Source organism: Lathyrus oleraceus, chromosome 6 (genome assembly GCF_024323335.1).
Source record: "Lathyrus oleraceus cultivar Zhongwan6 chromosome 6, CAAS_Psat_ZW6_1.0, whole genome shotgun sequence".
NCBI lineage: Eukaryota > Viridiplantae > Streptophyta > Magnoliopsida > Fabales > Fabaceae > Lathyrus > Lathyrus oleraceus.
Window position 1 is genome coordinate 495,349,041 of NC_066584.1, and position 24,190 is coordinate 495,373,230.

The following is a 24,190-nucleotide window of genomic DNA, read 5'->3' on the forward strand; positions in this document are numbered from 1 at the left end:
ATGGTGCCTTTTCTTGATTCCGGCCAGCTCCGCCGCCTCCGGCACGATGGTGCCGGAACATCGGTGGTGGTTCTGTTTGACATGAAAATTGGAAGATGATGTGTAGAGATGATAAAATGAGTAATGATTTTTTTCACATGTCTCTTTGCAATTTTTGTTGGGCTTAACCATTAAGCCCAATACTCTACTTTCTACACCCCTGTTGCTGAATTCTGCATTCTTTATTTAGAGGCCTACACCCCTTGGCCCAACATGTTAATTACCATTTCAATTACCTTCAGTTCTAATTTTTTTTTTTGGTAATTTTACTAATTGCCTTGTTAACACATTAATTAAGTCTAACTAGGCTTTGGACTTTAATTATAATTAATTGGAATTTTGTATAGTTTTCTAAGTTTGTGTTCATGATTTGATACTTTTGGTAGACCATTTTACCCTTTAGGGGTAATTTTGGACATTTTCACTCATATAATCATATGCTCCTTTAAAGAATAGAATTTAGAATTTTCATCCTAAAGTCTCAACATTAACATGTCCCCTTAGGATCTTGCTAACATAGAATTTTTGACTAACCATGGCATGTACCCTTAGGATTAGCTTTTGATTAATTCTAACCATTAGATTAGGTTTTAACCAAAAATTCCAAATCATTTCAAACCCATGATTTAAATTGATCAAAAGAAATTTTGATCAATTAAATTCTTTGAACTTGTATAATCCCACAGTCTAAATTGAGTGACCAAAAGACCCTTGGTCACTTAATAAGACTTTCCTTCTAAGCTGTGGAGGTCGAAGCCTCAAGTCAAGATCTTCAAATCAAGGCATCCTCAGTCATACCAAGCAGCGGATTATACGAATGCTCCAAAGATGGCATCTTCGAAAACTTGTCAAGTTAAAGTTAGAAGGGTGTGGCACGGGCCTTAAGCAATAGAGAAGGAATGGGATTGGAGTATTCCTACCCCCATTTTGGGTATCTTTGAGTATGGAACGTATGACCCAGTGCTTATCGTATTCACCTCTATTCGTAGATTTTAGCACACTTCTAATCATACGATTGGCAAGTATCTCTCCATTCACAAAGCATCATGCTACAAGTAAGGACTACATTGACAACTTATCAATCATGGATCAAGTTGTACGACACGAGCCTTAAGCAATGGAGAAGGAATGTGACTGAAGAATTCCTACCCCCATTCTGAGTATCTTTGGGTATGGGACGAAGGACCCAACGCTCATCGTATTCACCTCTATTCATAGAATTTAGCGCAACTCGAATCGAACGATTGATAAGCTATTCATCAACATAAGCGACAACGGAAAATTCTTCTCTCTCTGTTCATATCACCTCAATTACGATCATTCAATCCTCATCCATTCCATGCAAGGGTCGCATGCCCATTTCTCAATCATTAGCGTCAGGCATTGCCTATCAGTTCATACTATGGCTTACTTTGTTGCTTTCCCTCAAGGTGCAGACCTTGGCAACCTTCTAGCCCATGGAGTTCAGACTCTGGCTTGATCCTTTACCCTCAAGGTACAGACCTTGGCAAACCCCTTCAGCCCATAGAGTTCAGACTCTGGCTTTACTCTTTGCCCATAAGATATGGATCTTGGCATTCTTGCCTTATGGAGTTCGGACTCTGGCTAAACCTTGTTTGTCCTTGTGATTGATCACCATATTTGGTTAGTGCCACCTTCTTGCTTGTTAAGAAATATACCTTGCCTCTAGGAAATCCTATCAAATCCTCTACTTTTCAGCCCCAGCAGGCTAAACTACGAAAGCTCTGATTTCCTCATTGCACAATGAGGATACGTAGGCCGGAGAATTCAGATTCTTCGCGAGCTACCTAATTTATAATCCATCCTTCATTTCAATCAATTCTATTTCTTTTGCCTCATCAATTACCTTATGTTCAGCCCTAGTGGGCTGAACTACGAAAGCTCTCATTTCCTCATTGCACAATGAGGGTACCTAGGCAGGAGAATTCAGATTCTTCGCGAGCTATCTTATTTATCAATCTACCTTATCTATTGCTCAAACAATCATTCTTAATTCATTCAATCTATACAATCCTTTTGAGATCAATCATATTTCTCCTTGGACTCCTTGTCTATCCTTTTGGGATGTCTTAACGACAGTCCATCTCCTCAATCGAGAGTTGTTTGGGCTACAACCCCAAACATTTAATTCAGTCTTTCTTTTTGGCTTTATCTTATAGTGGTGGCCTTCTAGTCCACATATTGGTAAATGCCTACACTGCTCTTCATTCAGGATTTATCTCCTTCTTGGATCCAAGATACTATCCTTCGTTGATCTCGAACTGTTTGTTTCCCCAGCAAGTGATGTACTATTCTTTATACTACCGTACTACAATCATTCCTTGACTTGGTACTTGTCTTGTGAGTCTCCATTTCTTAGACAAATTTCTCTCTCTATTCTCATGGTTCTGAACTACGATTGTTTTGATTTTCTCATTGCATGATAAGAATACGTAGGCACGAGGATACGAATCCTTGGCGAGCATACTTCTAATTATTGCTTCCTTCTTTTTATGGAATCATTCACATCTTTCACTATTCATTATCTACATTCGATCATAAATTGTTCACCTAGTGACATATTATCTCTTCGCCATCGAAATACACTTTCTTTGGAATTCCATATACACCCTTTTAGGGCGCCTAACATAAAGTCCACATTTCTATCTAGAGTTGTTTGGCCTGTCACCCAAACATCTCTATGGTACAAATCCCATTTCTCTCATGGATTCCAATAAACTTTCACCTTTCGGGTTCAAACAATACTTCTTCAGTCACTTATCACCAGACATTCAGTTCTGTGACTTCGGTCACTTCGTTCCGTTCATCTCCATGATACATTTGTATTCTACCTTCTTTCACTCCATGTGATACACCTATTATTTGAGCCAAATACACTACCTCTTTGTGCTCCTTCTTGCGTCACCTTGTGAACCAAGAGATGTTTGGGACTGTGCCCAAACACCTATTTCTTCGTCTTTTCGGCTTTACCCTATAGTGGCGGTCCTACTAGCCCACGTACTGGTAATAGCCACCTTACCCTTGGGTTCATCTTCTCACCCTTGTTGGAGCTTAAAACACTATTCTTTAGTTCAGACCATACCTTTATCACACTTCTTTTCACCTCCTGCCTCTAGTTCCTTGAACTACGAAGCTCTGGATTCCTCATTGCACTGTGAGGATACGTAGGCATGAGGGCCCCAATCCTCACCGAGCACTTTATATATTTATCTTCCTTTCCCATTCTTTTGCGAGTAATCTTAGATATCACACCTATTCAAGCGAGAATAGTCAAAACGGTTCCCATGGAGTACCATGGATGTTTAATGTGTTAATACCTTCCTCTTGCATAACCGACTTCCTTATCCAGTACATCTCTTTCCCCCGGGTTTTATCAATGTTTTCCTTTCCCTTTGGGGTTATATAAATTTCGATGCGACTCTTTTGTATGTTCGAGCGTGCGATACGTTCAAGTATATTTCCGCTAGCATCAGTTGGCGACTCTGTTGGGGAATTTTCTTCTTGGAGCATTTCCTAGTCGCTAAAAGGAGTCAAACCCAATTTTGACTGCTTCTCTGTTTGTTTGGGTGTTTACCTCTAGGCATTTACTCATTTTACTTATCGCATTTCTTATTGTTTTATATTATGGATATTATCTGTTATACTCCCTGTTGGGTTGGGATAGATTACATGAGAGAAAAGATCTACACCCGAGCTTGAGTACATACACAGGATAGCAACGTGACTAGAGTTGTGTTTTACCTCTGTGGAGTTACTCCGCGATTATGGTTGACACGAGACGTAACACCTAAAGTAGATCCTTTTGGGAGGATCATTGTCCGATGAGTCATTCGTCTAAGGCAACGGTATCTCGAAATTGGTCGTTGACTCTAGGAACCTCTTAGGTTTCCGTTGAAGACTAGAACCTACCTGTAAGGGGGATATGGGATTTTTCTACAGGAAACCGTAGCCTCTACATACCTTATTCTCATGGACGTCAGACCTTTGATCCTGCATCGGGCGGTGTACACAGATTATCCGGATTATTTTCATGATGTGAACATATATTATTGCATATCATTATTGCATTATTGTACAGATACCGGAGTTTTGACCCCAAATTATTATACCATCGATGCTTTGAATCTAAGGATGTTGCATAATTATTTGCATTTCATCCCAACATGTGCATTCATGCATTTGCATTTCATGACTATCAACTAGAAAAACCTCACCTTGTCATTTCTCCAGCATGAAAGACGACGACTCTTCGACACCAGTACTTCATAAGAGCTAACAAGTCGAAAATCATGACAGATCTAGAACAAGAGAATGCTACCTATAGGGAAACCTTGGCTAAAGTCCAAGGCAGAATGGACACCTTCCAAGGTAACATGAAAACCATATTGGAGTACCTTCAAGCTCAAAAGGCTACTACCTCTACCTCTACTACCAATCCTGCTTCTGCTGTAGTTACTGATGTTGTTGTTATCACTATTTCTGCTGATGTTGTTGTGGACACTGTGATTCATCCTGTGGTGAGCCAACCTATCTGTCAACCAGGTCCTAGTAGGCATGCTATTTCCTATCCCTGGGGGTTGCCTCCAAATTCCATTCCCCAAGCTGCTAATGGGAATGCTTTTGTACCATATCAACCATTTATTGTTCATCCTGCCAATGGGAATCATGTTGCCCATCCTTGGGGCATGACCACTCATTCTCCTCCAATGGTTAATGCTGACAACCGAGAGATCAACCCAGAACAGGCCCTTTAAACTTCTCCACCAGTGATTGTCGAGACTCCCAATGATAATGAAGATGAATACACAGGTACTACCCTTCACTTCTGTATTCCTCCTCGAGCTACTCAACCCACTATTCAGAATTTGAATCAAGGTGTTCAGATACCTCTTCCTTATCTTGGGGCATCTTTTGTCGTTACACCTCCATTTGTGTATCCTGGGGTACCCTATGCTCCATATCAGAATCAGTATGGTCAGAATGTTGGTCAAATGGTGAATCCTGGATTGATGTATCCTTAAGGGTATCCTCAACTTGCTTCTCCTCCAATTATTGCTCAGGCAGCTTCTCAAGGTGTTCAACTCCATAATCATCAAGTTAATCCTCAAACTGCTAATCAGATTGGTGTTGATTCAGATCAGAATAGACATGCCGACTATCGATTACTAGATGAGAGAATCATAGTCATTGAAGGTTTCTCTACTTATGGTTTGGATGCTAAGGACTTGTGCCTAGTTCCTAATGTGGTGCTTCCGCCTAAGTTCAAAGTACCAGACCTACCAAAATATAAGGGTTTGAGTTGTCCAATAAGCCATGTCATCATGTACTGTAGGAAGATGGCATCCTACATTGATAATGATGATCTTCTTATCCATTGCTTCCAAGATAGCTTATCTAGGGAATCCTTAGACTGGTGCATAGGCCTGGAACTGTAAGACCCCAATTTTGACCCTAAGATCCCTCATGTAATTTCATCATAAGCATTAGCATTAGGATCATATCTTGGCATTATCCTTACCCCTTTATTCATTGGGTTTGTTTTGGGAGAGATCATCCAAGCACTTTGTGATTATATCATACTTGTATATTACCTTTTACTAACTAAAATACCAAAAATATGTCTTTGCATCTATCTAACTCTTTTGTAGGTACGACAAGATCTCATTGATTCATTGATCACATCTAGGGTTTGAGACCCTCGTGAACAAAGAGCACAACCAAGAATCAATTCAAGATTGGTTATAAGTATCATATATGAGTCCCCATGATCTCTACATGTTATATTGATCAAGTTTTCTTCAAGAGTTTTAGGGTGATTTGCCTTGGAAACCCTAGTTTCACTGGGTATCTTGAGTAACTTCTCCAACAAGATATCTCACCAATTGATCAAATTTCTCAAAGGAAACTTCAAATATCAACATCTTATGCATATATTATCTACCATGAGCCAAGAAAGTCATGAGAATTGGAAATTTGCAAGTTGATTGATGGTGGTTGGCCAGATGAATTCATCTGATCAAAACTGGGTCTCCCTAGACCTTATCTCCTATAATTTTCACCATATGAAAATGATTCCAAGATCAAACTTACTCTAAATGACATTATAAACAACTTTTCATGTTGAGACCTAGAGCTGGTTTTTCTTGGAAAATCATTTTCTATGTTGAAACATTATAGATCATTTTGTCTAAACCCTAATTTGAAAGTCAAATTCCCAAGGCCATAACTTTCTCAATTTCTATGAGATGAAAGATTTCCAAGTTGCACAATTAAATTCAATGTGCCTACTTCAACTTTGAGGTTTGGAGTGGGAGTTAATTCAACTTTTTTGAGCATGTGATATGAGGCTAAATTATAGGTCACTTTTGACCTATACCATTGATCAAGTGATTTTGCCAAACTTCAAAAATGCATAACTCTATCATTTAAAATCCAAATAACATGAAATTGGTGACCGCTTTAAAGGTATTTGAGAGATATACAACTTTTATGAATACACGTTTCTCATTTGAAGCTCCCATAAAAAGTTAAGCAAGGTGGAACATTGAGACATATGGCTTGACACTTAGAAAATTTTTGATATGTCAAATTTTTCCAAACTTCCACCTCAAATTTCTCCAAGTTCCAAGCTCCAAATGAAAAAGTGTTCAAAATCAAACTTGTTCCTCGTGATCTCACCTTTACAAAAAGCTCAAATTCACTCATTTTGGACTTGAAATGCATAGGTTGGGCATGGCTTAAACAGGCTGATATCATTTGGCATGGATCAATCTTCAAGCATCAATGTACATGTGCCTTGTAATCTAAGCTAACTTCAAACCATCTGATATGCAATTTTGGACCTTCAGCTATCATTTCATAGGCCTATGCGCGCCCATGCACCATTGCATCATCATTTGCCAATTTTGGAAAGTGGGAGTGAGTGTGCAAATATCACTTGATTCATCTATAAGTAGAGCTTCAATTGCTCAGAATTGAGGACACCATTGCGCCAGCTTTGATCCCCCATTGAAAACCATTCACTCTCAAAGGATAAACCTGATAAATTCATTTGAATTTGAGCTTGAATCTCCACTTTTTTGGAATTAAATTCTCCAGGAATCCACTACTTCTAATCCTTTCCATTCTCTTCCTGCAACCAATTAAAGTGAGTCCAAGCACAAACCAGATCAAGATCCATCATGTTCAGACCTCCATTGAAGGTAATTTGCAGAAATTTTAAACTCTTCGATTCTCTCAAATTTTTGCTCAATTCCATTGATTCTTTGGTTGTCTGAAGTCCTACCAATGTAGGCAAGCAGATTGAGTTGCTTTGAGGTCAAATTGAAGTAACTCAGTTTATGTACCTCAGATTTCAATTCCACATATCTCTTAATATATTTGGAATTGGAGTAATTGGAGGTCAGATTCGAGCTCAGTGCCATTTTATCTTTAAGATCATGTCCTTGTTTCTTTTTTTGGTAATGGTTTATGTTGACTAGTCTGGTGAGGTTCACCGAAGAAGATGAACGGAGCTCTGGCTCCGGCGATGACTTGGCCAACCTTTGAACCGTAGGATCCATGTCTCATGTTCTAATCTTGATCGTCCCGTGTGATTACCTTATTTTCCACGCAGTTGACTAGAGAACATGTGGAACGCGCGTTTTTGATCATCAGATTTGCCACCTCAATTAGTGAGGGAGATCTGATGGTCCACGTAATTTAGAATTTCTGATATTTTATTTTAATTGTATTTTCTTCAATAATTCATATTAAATTCAATATTGATCCAAAAAATATGGGACTTTCACCAAAAAAATTCAAATATTTTTATCTTTCATATTCTGAATTAAAATTATTTTTCGGATCATTATTAATATTTTTCATGAATTAATTGATTTTGCATTTGTTTTTAATTGTTTAAAAGTATTTTTAAATGTCCAAAAATTATGAAAAATTTTCTCCAAGGTCATTTGACCTTGTTTGACCTATGATAAATCTCATGGCCATTTCTTTGGTGTTTTGATGAGATTTTAGGAATTGGACAAAACATATTTGAATAAAATGCACTATTTTATTATTTTTAATTGAATAAATGCCATTTAAATTTTGTTGACCATTTATATTGACTTGTATGAGTTTTCTTTTTTGTTGTTGGGCCTTGGTCAAGGTTGATTTGACTTTGTCAAGTTAATATCATTGGATTTAGGGGATTGATGGAATGTACATTCCATCTCCCAAAATGAATGAATGATATTAATTTGGTAAAAGTCCTCCTTTGACCAATTTGTGATTTCATTCATGCCTTTCACTCTTCATCTAATTCTCCTTCTTCATCCATTCATTTCCATTTGTCCTATGACATCTCAAAGTCCTAATGCTAGTTGATTGAAAGATTGACATGAGTATGGATGAGAGTAGGCCACACATTTTGCGTATTTTTTTTGTGTGGTATGTTTAATGAGCATAGTTCATAATACTATGTCTCCAACATGCATTAACACCAAAAGTCTATTGCCCGACCTCAAATAGTTGTGACTTCTACATAAGTCCAATTACGATTGCTTAACATAGCGCTAAATTTGTGACATAAAAGGCATAAGCATTCTAGTTAGTGAGATTGTAAGTCTCCCCTCTTTCATGGTATTGTGTGGAAACTTGGCCTTCTTTCCTTCCTTTGGAAGATGTTTTGGTTCAAGGATCCATGCTTGTGATAAGTGGGTTGAGTGTTCTCCAAAGAATGTCTTGAAAAGCAAAGCAAAACAAAACTAACCTCTAACCTACTAACAATTAACTTTTAATTCTAAGTTTTTATCTTAATGCAATTTACTTTTAGCACTTTATTTCATTTGCCATTGTACATATCATTCTAATTGTTTATGTTAATGCAATTTTCACTTTGTCCACTTGGACCATATTGTGTGATATATTTTGTTTGTATATACTTTGTTTGTTTGTGTGGTCTTTGACCATTAATGTACATAATAATCATAAAAACCATAAAAAACTTTTGAGTGGACTGTTGGCTTGATCTTGGACAAATGGACTTAGAATCTAGGCAACCTTCCTAAGCTAAAGGACTTGGCCAATGCCAATTTATGAAGATCCAAGTGCTGGCAATTTGAAATTCATCTGATACATCTTTGAAGATCTCTCTAAGTTCATCTGCAACATGATCATTGTGAAGTTGTTATTTTGAACCTGTGACTTGTGGAATTCATCTGTTACATGGGCTATTTTGAAGAAGATCATGGAATGGATAAGCTTGGATCTCGCCATCTTTATTTGATGCCTTTACTCTTCAAGATAATATAATTGTGCATTTATGTGTTGCTTGATTCTAAAAGTCCAAGGGAATTCTGGGTTTCTATTGACATTTTTGTCTATTGGATTGCTACCCGTTTGGTCAGATCTTTTCAACTCTAAACTTTTAAATTTTGTGCATAGGGTAGTCTCTTCATCTTCTCCCCATTTCTTTAATTTCAAAATATCTCCCTCCATTTTCAAAATCTTCTTTGTGTGAATTATTTTTGTTCTAAACTTTGACCACTTTTGCAAAAGGTAGAAACTTTGGTCTTATGCCATTGTATTTTCAAACTTATTTCTTAAATCAAACTTGTGAATAAACTTAATTATACTTGACTTAAACTTTCAAAAAGCCAAAAAAGAACTAACTCATTCAAACCATTTTAGGCCTTTGTGCCTTTCAAACTAAATTTTTGTTAAATCAACACACTCATTTTGGAATTTGTAGCACGAACTACGAGGTTTTGATCCCTTAATTTTATGTTGGTACGTAGGCACAAGACCGAAGGTCTTGTCAAACACAAAAATATAATTAATGAATTCTTTTTTCATCCCCGCATTCTATTTGTTTGAAAACATCACTTTGTACAAAATACATATGCACATAAAAGGGCTCCCTAGGAGTACCTAGGACACTTTGGGTGATAACACCTTCCCTATGTGTAACCAACCCCCTTACCTATGATCTCTGATTTTTATTAGTTTTTTAGTTGAAAACTTCTTACTTATTTGGTTTTGTTCGTACTTTTCCCTTTTCCCTTGGAAACAATAAAAGCGCGGTGGCGACTCTTGTTAATTGATCTCTAGCTTGTCAATAGCTTGATGATCATGAATTTTCCGCTACAGGAACGCAGTAAAATTAGATCTTGGAAGGACTTGTCTGAAGTCTTTCTCAAGAAATACAAATATAACCTGGACATGGCTCCCACCAGGCTACAACTACAAAATCAAGTCTGCAAGCGCAATGAAACATTCAAAGAATACGCTCAGAGATGGCGCGAGATGGGTTCCAAAGTTAAACCTGTATTGACAAATGCTGAATTGGTTGATATCTTTATGGGCACACTCCAAGGTTTGTACTATGATAGGATGGTTGGTAGCTCATCATCCAACTTTTCCGACATGGTAACCATTGGAGAACATATTGAGAATGGGCTGAAAACTGGAAAGATTGCTAGTATAGACAGCCAGTCAATGGCTAAGAAATCTCAGGGTTTTGCTAAGAAGAAAGAGGTTGAGGCAAGTGTCATAACAAAAAATGTATATCCTCAAGTTCAGGCACCTATGGCTCCTATTCCATACTACCTGTATCTGTACATTGTCGTTGCTCAATATCAGTAATCTGAATACCAACCGCAGTATCAGCAACCTCCACAGGCTCCAGCTTCACAGAATCAGCAAAACAACAGAAATCAGAATCAAGGTCAATGTAGACGGTTTGATAAGAAGCGTCCTCAGTATGACCAGATCCTTGTATCATACACTCAGTTGCTGTCGTATCTTGTCCAGCAAGGGGCAATTGTGCCAAAGGAGATTCCGCCTGCAATGCCTCCCTACAATAATAAGCATAATCCTAATGTGTCTTGCGCCTTCCATGCCAGATACATAGGGCATTCTACAGAGGATTGTTTGGTCCTCAAGGCCAGAGTACAAGAGTTAATTGATCATAAGGTTCTGTAATTCTCCGAAGCATGACCTAATGTCATAACCAACCCGCTGCCAGACCACTGTAGACAGATTGTGAATGCAATTAGTGGCGAGGATTGCTCAGATTCAGTTGCTTCTTCAGAGTAGTATCAAGGCTAGAAATATCATATTGATTCAATCATGTCTCATTTGTAATATATTATTGTATGTCAACGAATCATTCAATTGTGAACTTGTTTGTTTTTGAATAATTAACATAATGAAATAAACGTGCATGTTTTGCTTAAATCCATTCGTGTTCACTCATATTTTATTTATTAGTATCAAACTATTTTTCAAAATAAATCAAAAGAGAATGATGTAATTAAAAATGCGCAAGATCGTTGCCTAATTGCTTTTGAATAAGACCATATCGATGATGTAAGGTGTAACACCCCGATAAAATAAGATAATTATTTAAATTGAGTTAATAATATATTTATTAATTTAATTAAATAATTGGAATTATTATTATTATTGGAATAATAATTATTGGAATATTATTGGGATTATTATTATTGGATTATTTTTATTGTTATTATTGGAATAAAAGTAGAAATCAGTAAAAAGGTTCCATTTGGTAAAAAGGGTTATTTTCACGTGAAAAGGGAAAAGAGGCAGAAAAGTGGAAAAGGGAAAAGAAAGCCAGAGAACAAGGGTTGAAGGAAGGAAAAGCTTGAAGCTCAGAGATTTGCCGGATTAACTCAGGTAAGGGGGGTTTATCATCGTTTAATGGGTATTATGGGATAATATGTACTGGGTAGTGATAAACCATTGATTTACTTCTGAATTGGATGATTATGATGAAATTGTGAACTCTTTGGATGAACGAAATTGGGTTACAATTGAGAGGAAATTCGTAGGAATTAGATGCAATAGTGTTAGGAGTTGTGAGATCGAATAGGTTATAATTCGTGTTAGATGATATGAACGATTATTGTGAAAAATTGGACTGTAGAAGGTTGAATTGGATAGATCTCGTAGCAGAGAAAGCCATAGCAGATCTGGAAATCTGGTTTCTGGTCATACGCGTATGGCACTAGGCAATACGCGTATGAGATGGCATGGTACGCGTATGGCACTAGGCAATACGCGTATGGATGAGGAAGATGATGTTTTGAACGTAGATTGGTCTCTGTTGGTACGCGTATGGGGAAGTGGTACGCGTAGCATACGCGTATGAGATGGTGTTACGCGTATGGGATTTTGTCAGGAGATGGGCCATACGCGTATGGGGTTAGGCAATACGCGTATGGGCAGACTTGTGATTTTCCTGAGCTGTTGTTGTGCAGTTTTTAGCTGTTCAGCTGAGTAATGTGATTTAGCTGATGTATGATATATTAGGGAACATTCCCCGTTGTTTTGAGTAGTATAGGTATTAGTAGAGTGTGCTAATACTGTGGTTGTTATTTGGCATGATATGATATGCTTGTGTGATAAAATACTGCTGATGTGTGATAGTATGCGTGATGCTGTGAATGTATCAGTTATGTGTGCCTTGGTGAATAGACTGTTTTATGGCTTAGAGTGTGAGCATATATCTATTCTTGAATTGTTGTTGATGATGTAGCATTGCTAGGTGATTAGCATGCATGTTGTGGCCTTTATGGTGGTAGCTAATTCCCATGGTGAGGAATTAGTGATGAGTTATTGTGGATTGTTGTTGATGTTTGCATGCTAGGTGATTTAGCGTGCATAGCATAGCCCTTGGGGTGGTAGCTAATTCCCATGGTGAGGAATTAGTGATGTGAGTCACTAGGTCTCAAATGAGGGGGACTAGTGAGCTTGGTAGCCGTACCTGGATTTGGTCGGTGAGGTTGAACTATATGTTCACGAATAGTCGGTACCGCATGCATGGAGTCTCATTGCATAATGTATGTATGTATGGCGTATAATATGAATGGATGTATTCCAATATTATACGTGTGTTTTATGGTTGTGTTGAGTTTGAGTATGATGATGATGATGATTATGAGTTGATATTGCCGTTGCTGTATATGTGTAATCTGATTAGGGTGATGATATGTGTTAAATTACTTAGCATTACATGATGTTTTATAATGCTTATTATATCGATTGAAGGACTCACCCTTACAACTATGTTTTCAGGTAACGAGCAGTGATTGAATAGAAGCTAGTCCTGGGAGTCTAGTGTAGTCCTTAGTGGGTCATGCTCTGGTAGATGTAACATCGGGATGGGATGTTTTACTATGTTTTCTTTTGGTTGTTGAACAACTTTACATGTAATGTAGTACATGATTTGAATGTTGTTATTTCGTATCCGCTGTGAATTATGCAAAAGTGTCTTATTTTAATTAAATAAATGAGCATGACAGGATATTTTGATGATTGGTGTGAAGTGATTGTGTGACACCCTTCAGGGCATAATTACTCTGATTGATATATTGCTATTTTAATTAAATAGTTGGGGTATTTTAGAAGGGTGTTACATTAGTGGTATCAGAGCATAGTCGGTCGAGTCGAGTCGTAATTATTCTGTTTCCCCTGTACGGGATAGGTGTTGTGTAACCCTATCAGTACTTATTGTTTTAGCTTGTTGGGTTTTCAGAATAGAGATGGCTGGAAGAGGTAGAGATGATGCTGCAATTGCCGAGGCTCTGGGTATGCTAGTTGGAGTACTTGGAGGAAATCTGAATGTTGTGGGAATGGAGCTGCTCGTCAACTGAGTGAGTTCCAGAAGAACAACCCTCCAATGTTTAAGGGAGCATACGATCCAGATGGTGCTCAGAAGTGGTTGAAGGAAATCGAGAGGATCTTCCGAGTGACTGAGTGTGCCGATAACCAGAAGGTCAGGTTCGGTACGCATATGCTGTCAGAGGAAGCAGATGATTGGTGGGTTGCTACCCGTACTGAGTTGGAATCTGCTGGGAATGCTGAGATCACTTAAGCTGTATTCAGAGAGAGATTTCTGAGGAAGTACTTTCCAGAGGATGTCAGAGGAAAGAAAGAGATAGAATTCTTGGAATTGAAACAGGGTAACAGGTCTGTTACTAAGTATGCTGCTAAGTTCACAGAGCTGTCAAAGTATTATACTCCCTATAACGAGGCTACTGGGGAATTTTCAAAATGTGTGAAGTTTGAGAATGGGTTGCGTCCCGAGATTAAGCAGGCTATTGGGTATCAGCGGATTAGAGTGTTTTCTGATTTGGTTGACTGTTGCAGGATTTTTGAACAGGATTCCAAGGCTAGAGCAGAGAGCTATCAGCAAAGGGTTGATAGGAAAGGCAAGAATCAGAATGATCGTGGGAAACCGTATGCAGCTGGCAAAAGTTTCCAGAGACAGAGTGGGATGAAGAGGCCTAGTGGGGGAGACTCCAGTGCCCCTGCTAAGTGTTACAGATGTGGTCAGGCTGGACATCGTTTCCATGAGTGTACCAGTGCTGAGAAGAAGTGTTTCAAGTGTGGAAAAGGTGGTCACTTGGCTACAGAGTGCCGGTTGAAGACTATGACTTGTTTCAACTGTGGAGAAGTGGGTCATATCAGTCCACAGTGTCCTAAGCCGAAGAAAGAGAACCAGTCGGGAGGCAAGGTCTTTGCTTTATCGGGTTCTGAGACTTCTGCAGATGATCGTTTGATCCGAGGTACGTGTTATATTAATGGCTTTCCTCTTGTAGCTATTATTGACACAGGTGCGACTCATTCATTTATATCTTTGGATTGTGCTGTGAAACTTAAGTTAGAGATATCTGAGATGCATGGTAGTATGGTGATTGATACTCCTGCGAAGGGTTCAGTGACTACTACTTCAGTTTGTTTGAATTGTCCTTTGAGTATTTTTGGTAGAGACTTCGGGATGGACCTAGTGTGTCTTCCACTAGTGCAGATCGATGTTATCTTGGGTATGAACTGGTTGGTGTTTAACCGAGTTTCTATCAACTGTTTTGATAAGACTGTGATCTTTTCTGAGAGTGAGGAAGGAAAGAGTTTGTTTCTATCAGCGAGACAGGTGAATGAGGCAGTAGCAGATGGGGCAGAGTTGTTTATGCTGTTAGCGACTTTGGAGGCTAAAGATAAACTGGTGATTTGCGATCTAGCTGTGGTGTGTGATTTTCCTGATGTGTTTCCTGAAGAAGTGAATGAATTACCGCCAGAGCGTGAGGTTGAGTTCTCGATTGATTTGGTACCTGGTACTAGGCCGATATCGATGGCTCCGTACCGTATGTCTGCTGTTGAGTTAACTGAATTGAAGAGTCAGTTAGAAGATCTGTTGGATAAGAAATTTATTCGTCCGAGTGTGTCACCGTGGGGTGCACCAGTGTTATTAGTTAAGAAGAAAGAAGGTACTATGAGGTTGTGTGTGGACTACAGGCAACTGAATAAAGTGACGATCAAGAATCGGTATCCTTTGCCGAGAATTGATGATTTGATGGATCAGTTGGTTGGTGCGAGTGTGTTCAGCAAAATAGATTTGAGGTCGGGATATCATCAGATACGTGTGAAAACTGAGGATATTCAGAAGACTGCTTTCAGAACGAGGTATGGACATTATGAGTATTCTGTAATGCCTTTTGGTGTGACTAATGCGCCTGGAGTGTTTATGGAGTATATGAATAGGATTTTCCATCCGTACCTAGATCAGTTTGTTGTGGTGTTTATTGACGATATTTTGGTGTATTCGAAATCTGAAGAAGAGCATGCTGAACATTTGAGAGTGGTTTTAAGAGTTCTACGAGAAAAGAAGTTATTTGCTAAACTGTCCAAGTGTGAATTTTGGTTAGAAGAGGTTAGTTTTCTTGGTCATGTGATTTCCAGAGGTGGTGTTGCTGTTGATCCTTCTAAGATAGAAGCGGTATCTAAGTGGGAAGCTCTGAAGTCGGTTTCTGAGATAAGAAGTTTTCTTGGACTTGCAGGTTATTATAGGAAGTTCATTGAAGGATTTTCTAAGTTGGCGTTACCGTTGACGATGTTGACTAGAAAGGGGCAAGCGTTTGTTTGGGACTCGAAATGTGAAGAAGGTTTCCAAGAGTTAAAGAGAAGGTTAACTACTGCTCCTATTTTGATATTACCAAGTCCGTCAGAACTATTTGAGGTTTTCTGTGATGCTTCATTGTTGGGTTTGGGTGGTGTGTTGATGCAGAATAAGCAGGTTATAGCTTATGCTTCGAGACAGCTGAGGGTTCATGAGAGGAACTATCCGACACACGATTTAGAGTTGGCAGCTGTGGTATTTGTTCTGAAGTTATGGAGACATTACTTGTACGGGTCAAGATTTGAGGTTTTCAGCGACCATAAGAGTTTAAAGTATTTGTTTGATCAGAAAGAGCTGAATATGAGACAGAGAAGATGGTTAGAGTTTCTGAAGGATTATGACTTTGGTTTGAATTACCATCCGGGTAAAGCAAACGTAGTGGCTGATGCATTGAGTCGGAAATCATTGCATATGTCTATGTTAATGGTTAAGGAATTGGATTTAATTGAGCAGTTTAGAGACTTGAGTTTGGTGTGTGAGAGTACTCACAATAGTGTTAAATTGGGAATGTTGAAGTTAACAAGTAGTATTCTGGATGAGATTAGAGAAGGTCAGAAATCCGATGTGTTTTTGGTTGATAAGTTGACTCTAGTGAATCAAGGTCAAGGTGGTGAATTCAGAGTGGATGAGAATGGTGTTTTGAAATTTGGTAATCGGGTGTGTATTCCGGATGTTACCGAACTTAAGAAGAGTATCCTGGAGGAAGGACATCGTAGTGGCTTAAGTATTCATCCTGGGGCTACGAAGATGTATCATGATTTGAAAAAGCTATTTTGGTGGCCGGGAATGAAAAGAGAAATTGCGAGTTTTGTTTATTCTTGTTTGACTTGTCAGAAGTCGAAGATTGAGCATCAGAAGCCGTCTGGGCTAATGCAACCGTTGGTTATTCCAGAGTGGAAGTGGGATAGTATCAGTATGGATTTTGTTTCTGGGTTACCGAGGACAAATAAGAATTTTGAAGCCATTTGGGTGATTGTTGATAGATTGACGAAATCGGCTCATTTCATTCCGATCATAATGGATTATCCGTTAGAGAGATTAGCCGAGTTGTATATTGAGAAGATTGTAAGTTTGCATGGTATTCCGTCGAGTATTGTTTCGGACAGAGATCCTAGATTTACATCGAAGTTCTGGGAAGGTTTGCAGAGGGCTTTGGGAACTAAACTGAGATTGAGTTCTGCATATCATCCGCAGACTGATGGTCAGACTGAGAGGACGATTCAGTCACTAGAGGATCTTTTGAGAGCTTGTGTTTTGGAAAAAGGAGGTGCTTGGGATTGTTACTTACCTTTGATTGAGTTTACCTACAACAATAGTTTTCATTCGAGCATTGGTATGGCACCGTTTGAAGCTTTGTATGGTAGGAGATGTCGGACACCTTTATGTTGGTATGAATCCGGTGAGAGTGCTGTGGTTGGACCGGAGATTGTTCAACAAACTACGGAAAAGATTAAGATGATTCAGGAGAAGATGAGAATTGCTCAGAGTCGTCAGAAGAGTTATCACGACAAGAGGAGGAAGTCACTTGAGTTCCAAGAGGGAGATCATGTGTTTCTTCGTGTTACTCCGATAACTGGGGTTGGTCGAGCTTTGAAGTCGAGGAAGTTGACACCTCGATTTATTGGTCCTTATCAGATTTTGGAGAGGATAGGAGAGGTAGCCTATCGTATCGCTTTACCGCCGTCACTTGCAAATTTACATGAGGTTTTTCATGTGTCTCAGTTGAGGAGGTACATTCCTGATCCGTCGCATGTGGTCCAAGTAGATGATGTACAGGTGAGAGATAACCTGACTGTTGAAACATCACCTATGAGGATCGAGGATCGAGAGTTGAAGCAGTTGCGGGGTAAAGAGATTGCTTTGGTAAAGGTAGCTTGGGGCGGACCAGCAGGTGGCAATGTGACTTGGGAACTTGAGAGTCAGATGAAGGAGTCTTATCCTGAGTTATTCACTTGAGGTATGTTTTCGAGGACGAAAACTCTTTTAGTGGGGGAGAGTTGTAACACCCCGATAAAATAAGATAATTATTTAAATTGAGTTAATAATATATTTATTAATTTAATTAAATAATTGGAATTATTATTATTATTGGAATAATAATTATTGGAATATTATTGGGATTATTATTATTGGATTATTTTTATTGTTATTATTGGAATAAAAGTAGAAATCAGTAAAAAGGTTCCATTTGGTAAAAAGGGTTATTTTCACGTGAAAAGGGAAAAGAGGCAGAAAAGTGGAAAAGGGAAAAGAAAGCCAGAGAACAAGGGTTGAAGGAAGGAAAAGCTTGAAGCTCAGAGATTTGCCGGATTAACTCAGGTAAGGGGGGTTTATCATCGTTTAATGGGTATTATGGGATAATATGTACTGGGTAGTGATAAACCATTGATTTACTTCTGAATTGGATGATTATGATGAAATTGTGAACTCTTTGGATGAACGAAATTGGGTTACAATTGAGAGGAAATTCGTAGGAATTAGATGCAATAGTGTTAGGAGTTGTGAGATCGAATAGGTTATAATTCGTGTTAGATGATATGAACGATTATTGTGAAAAATTGGACTGTAGAAGGTTGAATTGGATAGATCTCGTAGCAGAGAAAGCCATAGCAGATCTGGAAATCTGGTTTCTGGTCATACGCGTATGGCACTAGGCAATACGCGTATGAGATGGCATGGTACGCGTATGGCACTAGGCAATACGCGTATGGATGAGGAAGATGATGTTTTGAACGTAGATTGGTCTCTGTTGGTACGCGTATGGGGAAGTGGTACGCGTAGCATACGCGTATGAGATGGTGTTACGCGTATGGGATTTTGTCAGGAGATGGGCCATACGCGTATGGGGTTAGGCAATACGCGTATGGGCAGACTTGTGATTTTCCTGAGCTGTTGTTGTGCAGTTTTTAGCTGTTCAGCTGAGTAATGTGATTTAGCTGATGTATGATATATTAGGGAACATTCCCCGTTGTTTTGAGTAGTATAGGTATTAGTAGAGTGTGCTAATACTGTGGTTGTTATTTGGCATGATATGATATGCTTGTGTGATAAAATACTGCTGATGTGTGATAGTATGCGTGATGCTGTGAATGTATCAGTTATGTGTGCCTTGGTGAATAGACTGTTTTATGGCTTAGAGTGTGAGCATATATCTATTCTTGAATTGTTGTTGATGATGTAGCATTGCTAGGTGATTAGCATGCATGTTGTGGCCTTTATGGTGGTAGCTAATTCCCATGGTGAGGAATTAGTGATGAGTTATTGTGGATTGTTGTTGATGTTTGCATGCTAGGTGATTTAGCGTGCATAGTATAGCCCTTGGGGTGGTAGCTAATTCCCATGGTGAGGAATTAGTGATGTGAGTCACTAGGTCTCAAATGAGTGGGACTAGTGAGCTTGGTAGCCGTACCTGGATTTGGTCGGTGAGGTTGAACTATATGTTCACGAATAGTCGGTACCGCATGCATGGAGTCTCATTGCATAATGTATGTATGTATGGCGTATAATATGAATGGATGTATTCCAATATTATACGTGTGTTTTATGGTTGTGTTGAGTTTGAGTATGATGATGATGATGATTATGAGTTGATATTGCCGTTGCTGTATATGTGTAATCTGATTAGGGTGATGATATGTGTTAAATTACTTAGCATTACATGATGTTTTATAATGCTTATTATATCGATTGAAGGACTCATCCTTACAACTATGTTTTCAGGTAACGAGCAGTGATTGAATAGAAGCTAGTCCTGGGAGTCTAGTGTAGTCCTTAGTGGTTCATGCTCTGGTAGATGTAACATCGGGATGGGATGTTTTACTATGTTTTCTTTTGGTTGTTGAACAACTTTACATGTAATGTAGTACATGATTTGAATGTTGTTATTTCGTATCCGCTGTGAATTATGCAAAAGTGTCTTATTTTAATTAAATAAATGAGCATGACAGGATATTTTGATGATTGGTGTGAAGTGATTGTGTGACACCCTTCAGGGCATAATTACTCTGATTGATATATTGCTATTTTAATTAAATAGTTGGGGTATTTTAGAAGGGTGTTACATAAGGCATTGTTCAATCCCTAAACACCGGAGATATAAGGAAGTTAACCCCTAGTTAACCCCTATGGGCCTCGAAGTATGAGTCTATTTCTTTATACATACAAACCCTCATGTTAAACTAGGGGCAGGGTGGTCTTCAATTAGTTTAGACTAGCACTCAAATTTCAGAAGGAGAATATCTCATCAAGTGATCAAACATACCATATCCCTCTCAAGAGGATGGAATCACCAATTCAAATGGTTGTCTCTTACCAACGAAAAGGAGTGAGATAGTCACAAACCTTGCAAAAACTCGAAAAAGCAGTGTCACAATATTTGCTCAAGAACAAAAAGAAAAGATGAAACAAAATGAAAAATCAAAAGCAAATGAAAAGCCCGCTAAGTCAAAAGCTTGAAAATAAGATCAACTTAGGCAAAAGTTAGGGTATCCCGGTGGGCTGCAGACCCAAAGGACCAGCCCAGGCAAAAATAAGGGTCAACAAAAACAAAAGAGTCAAAGGATCAATATCAAGGTCCTCAGCAAGAGCAAATCTCTATGACCGCAAATCGAAACAGAAGGTGAGTGATTATCGCTCCAAATTCTCGTGGGTTCCTTAACCATCTCTGATATCGTCCAAAATCCTTTTATGAAAGATGAACGCTTGTTTTAAGCTAACTAAACGTAGGACTGGAGAACATCATGAAGAATGGGCGGGTTAGAATAGGTTTTGAGCCTTATATCCTTTCTTTCTGAAACCGTGAACCAGACCACGTTACAACCCTTAAAAGACCTAATTGAAGCATGGTCTATTTCGAAAGCCTACTAATGTAAGATCACGTTAAGCTGACTCCTAAAGGATTTGCTTGTCATTTGTATTGATATTGACACGACATTCTAAACAGTGATTCGTTCACTAGATGCCATAATATTAGTGAACACACTTGAGTTTTCAAAACTTGCATGAGCATGACATTACAATTATCATTTTTAAAATGAGCATTTTACATAAGAGCAGTCATTTGACATCAAGGAAGTTTACAATGGGAGGGTTGATCAAATTCCTGATATCCCATAGCTCAGATCTCTTCAAGAAAAATTCAACATGGGGCAACCACGTCGAGATTCTACAAATATCTCATAATCAGCCAGATAGGGGCAAAAGATACTTCAAGGCTCATATTAGGGAAAACTACCCCAAAAGCACGAGAAGTCAATCCTTCCCAAGATGGTTGATCGAGAGTATACAATTTCAAGACGTTGGGGCAAGGAAGTTTGAGATACTCAGACGTTAAGACCACTCTATGACGTGTGACTGGGGTAGTTGGTGTAGATATTCAGTACATTGGGGCAGAAGCAGACTCGCTCCATATTTTAGATCAAGGTCAGAGGTGTAACTACAATTTTCAGCTCGAAGTAGGTGTCGGAGAATCACGTCTAAATGACCTTATCCTAGCCCAAAATTCCCGCCACCCTTTATGTGAGCATCTGGCTTAACCATTGCATAAATCATCATCGTGCATAAACCACATCATTTCATTCATGCATATCATTCATGAAGCATAACATGAAACCGTGCAAACAAGAAAGTCCAAAAATCCAATTTTTATTGACTAACCCTTGCTTGGTAAACCACAAAACTCTCACTACGTCCACTTTTAATGGGAATTTTTTTGGATACGTTAGTATTTAATCCTCTTGCACCTTGAATACCTGAAAAGTGTTCGTAATTCCTGTATTCAGGTTCAAGAAGATTAAATAGGGGCAGCTGTTGTACCCTTAAATTTGCCCTCCCCTTTTCTTCACGTCTCCATCTAACCATTCGACTAGGGTTCATTCGCATGCATTATTAACTCATGCATAAGCATCATTCATCACCATGGATTTTAAGTGCTTGGCTTGCAGGCCTTTGGTTTGTTTGCATAATAACTGGAAACACTTGGTTTGGACTTGCCCCAAGGCACCAAGGCCTCCTAAACCCTAATCTCAGGTAATCTCAGGTGATGTGTCACACTCAACATCTGGTACTTGGTCCGTCCACTTGGTCCCCCTTGTTGCTCAATTATTTTGGTCATGATCTGAGTCCTTGGTCTCGTAACTTCCACCTTCATTCATTCACTCGACCACCGTCATGCCATTATTTCTTGGTCCATAAGTTCCCATCTCTCACTTCCATGGGTCGGTTATAGATCTTGAGTTTGGATTCATGGTCGTATTCATGTATTGAGTCAAGTTATTTTCATTCAATGGGTCAATTCCATTCTTTTTTATCCCTAATACATTCATTACATACAAAAAAGGGTGCAAAAAAGGTATTACATTGGAAAAAACACATTTTTGGAGGTGTTTAGCCCTGTGAGTCGACTCATGACTCGACGCAAAACCCCCGGGTCCGAACAGGTCGACCCACCGGTCGACTCAATTCTGGGAAACTTGAGTGAGTCGACTTACTCACTCTTTGCATCTACTCGTGCTCCTTCTTTCTTTGGACCATATTCCCCAGGTTGGAATAGGTCGACCCACCGGTCAACTCAATCTTCGGAACTCCTGATTGAGTCGACTCACCTGTCCCTTGCGTCGACTCATTTCCAATTTTCCTTTCAATCATTTCGTCGCGGGTCCGGACAGGTCGACTCAACATGGGAAAATAACTATTTGAGTTGACTCATTCCCTATTTGATTCGACTCATGGCTTATTTTGCAGGACTTTTGCACCACTGTTGTGAGAAGAGAACTTTTGGGTTGAAGCATGATCCTCCATCATTGTGGCTTGCGATCCAAGGCAAGTAGACACCTGCATGAATATCGGGAGAGCCGTGGGCACTCGACGACACTCCGAGGTTCGGTACTTCATCAAGCTTCAACCACATTCATTGTAAAATACAGTGATTCTGCAACAAACCAAGTGCAGAAAAATCCACAAACACTTCAACTTGCACAATCATAACCATGACCAAAATCACATAACACAACCACTGTTGACCTACAGTTGCAAGTCTATTGGTTATACCTTGCACCTAAACCGACATCAAACCTTAATATCCAGTCATAAAACATCACTTAAGCATATTTCCACTAATTTAACTAATTAACTAACTTCCAACTCAGTGAGTTAACTACCTAAACTCACTGAGTTCATCCTAGCTAACTCCAGACCTCATTTAACTACCTCCAAGCCTAATCTCTATAAATTATCATCTTCACCATCATTTGAAGACTTCACTTCACTACTCACTTTTCTCTATTGGCCCCCATTTTTTCTGCAAACATCAACTTCAACATTTCTCACTTCATCTTCTCCATTTCTTCACCCTACACCAAAGCTCAAACCACCATTGGAGAAAGCTTCACATTGAAGTTTGTTATCAATTGAGCTAAACCTCTTGCACTCAATAACCATCCCTACATTCACATGATCATCATCAACAACAATTTAATTCATAATTTTTCAGAGTTGATTTTTGAAAAGGAGGAGTTCGTAGTAGAAGGAGAAGATTAAAGGTTCAAAGTAGCATAACCTTTGGTTTTCTCTTCTTCATCTTCATCACTTCCGAATTGCAACTAATTCCAAGACAATTCTCCGTCTTGTAGGTTGGTGAATGTTCATCTTTCATTGGTGCTTGTTTGTTGAGTTTTTATACCACATTGTGGCTTGTGTAGTGGAGAATCAAAACCCCAAAGCTGGATGGTTTGATTCTCCTCCACCTCCATTTAATTGCAGATTTTTGTACTTAGGGTTCTTGACCTTATTGGATCAATTTCTAGAATTAGTTAATTTGCGATTATAATGATTGAAGGATTAGGACAGAAGAGGTTGAGAGGAGTAAGAAAATGGTGCCTTTTCTTGATTCCGGCCAGCTCTGCCGGCATGGTGGTGTCGGAACTCCGTTGGTGGTTCTGTTTGACATGAAAATTGGAAGAGGATGTGTAGAGATGAGAGAGTGGGTACTGATTTTTTTTCACATGTCTCTTTGCAATTTCTATTGGGCTTAACCATTAAGCCCAATACTCTGCTTTCTACACCCCTGTTGCTGAATCCTGCATTCTTTATTCAGGGGCCTACACCCCTTGGCCCAACATGTTAATTACCATTTCAATTACCTTCAATTCTAATTTTTCTGTGTGTTGGTAA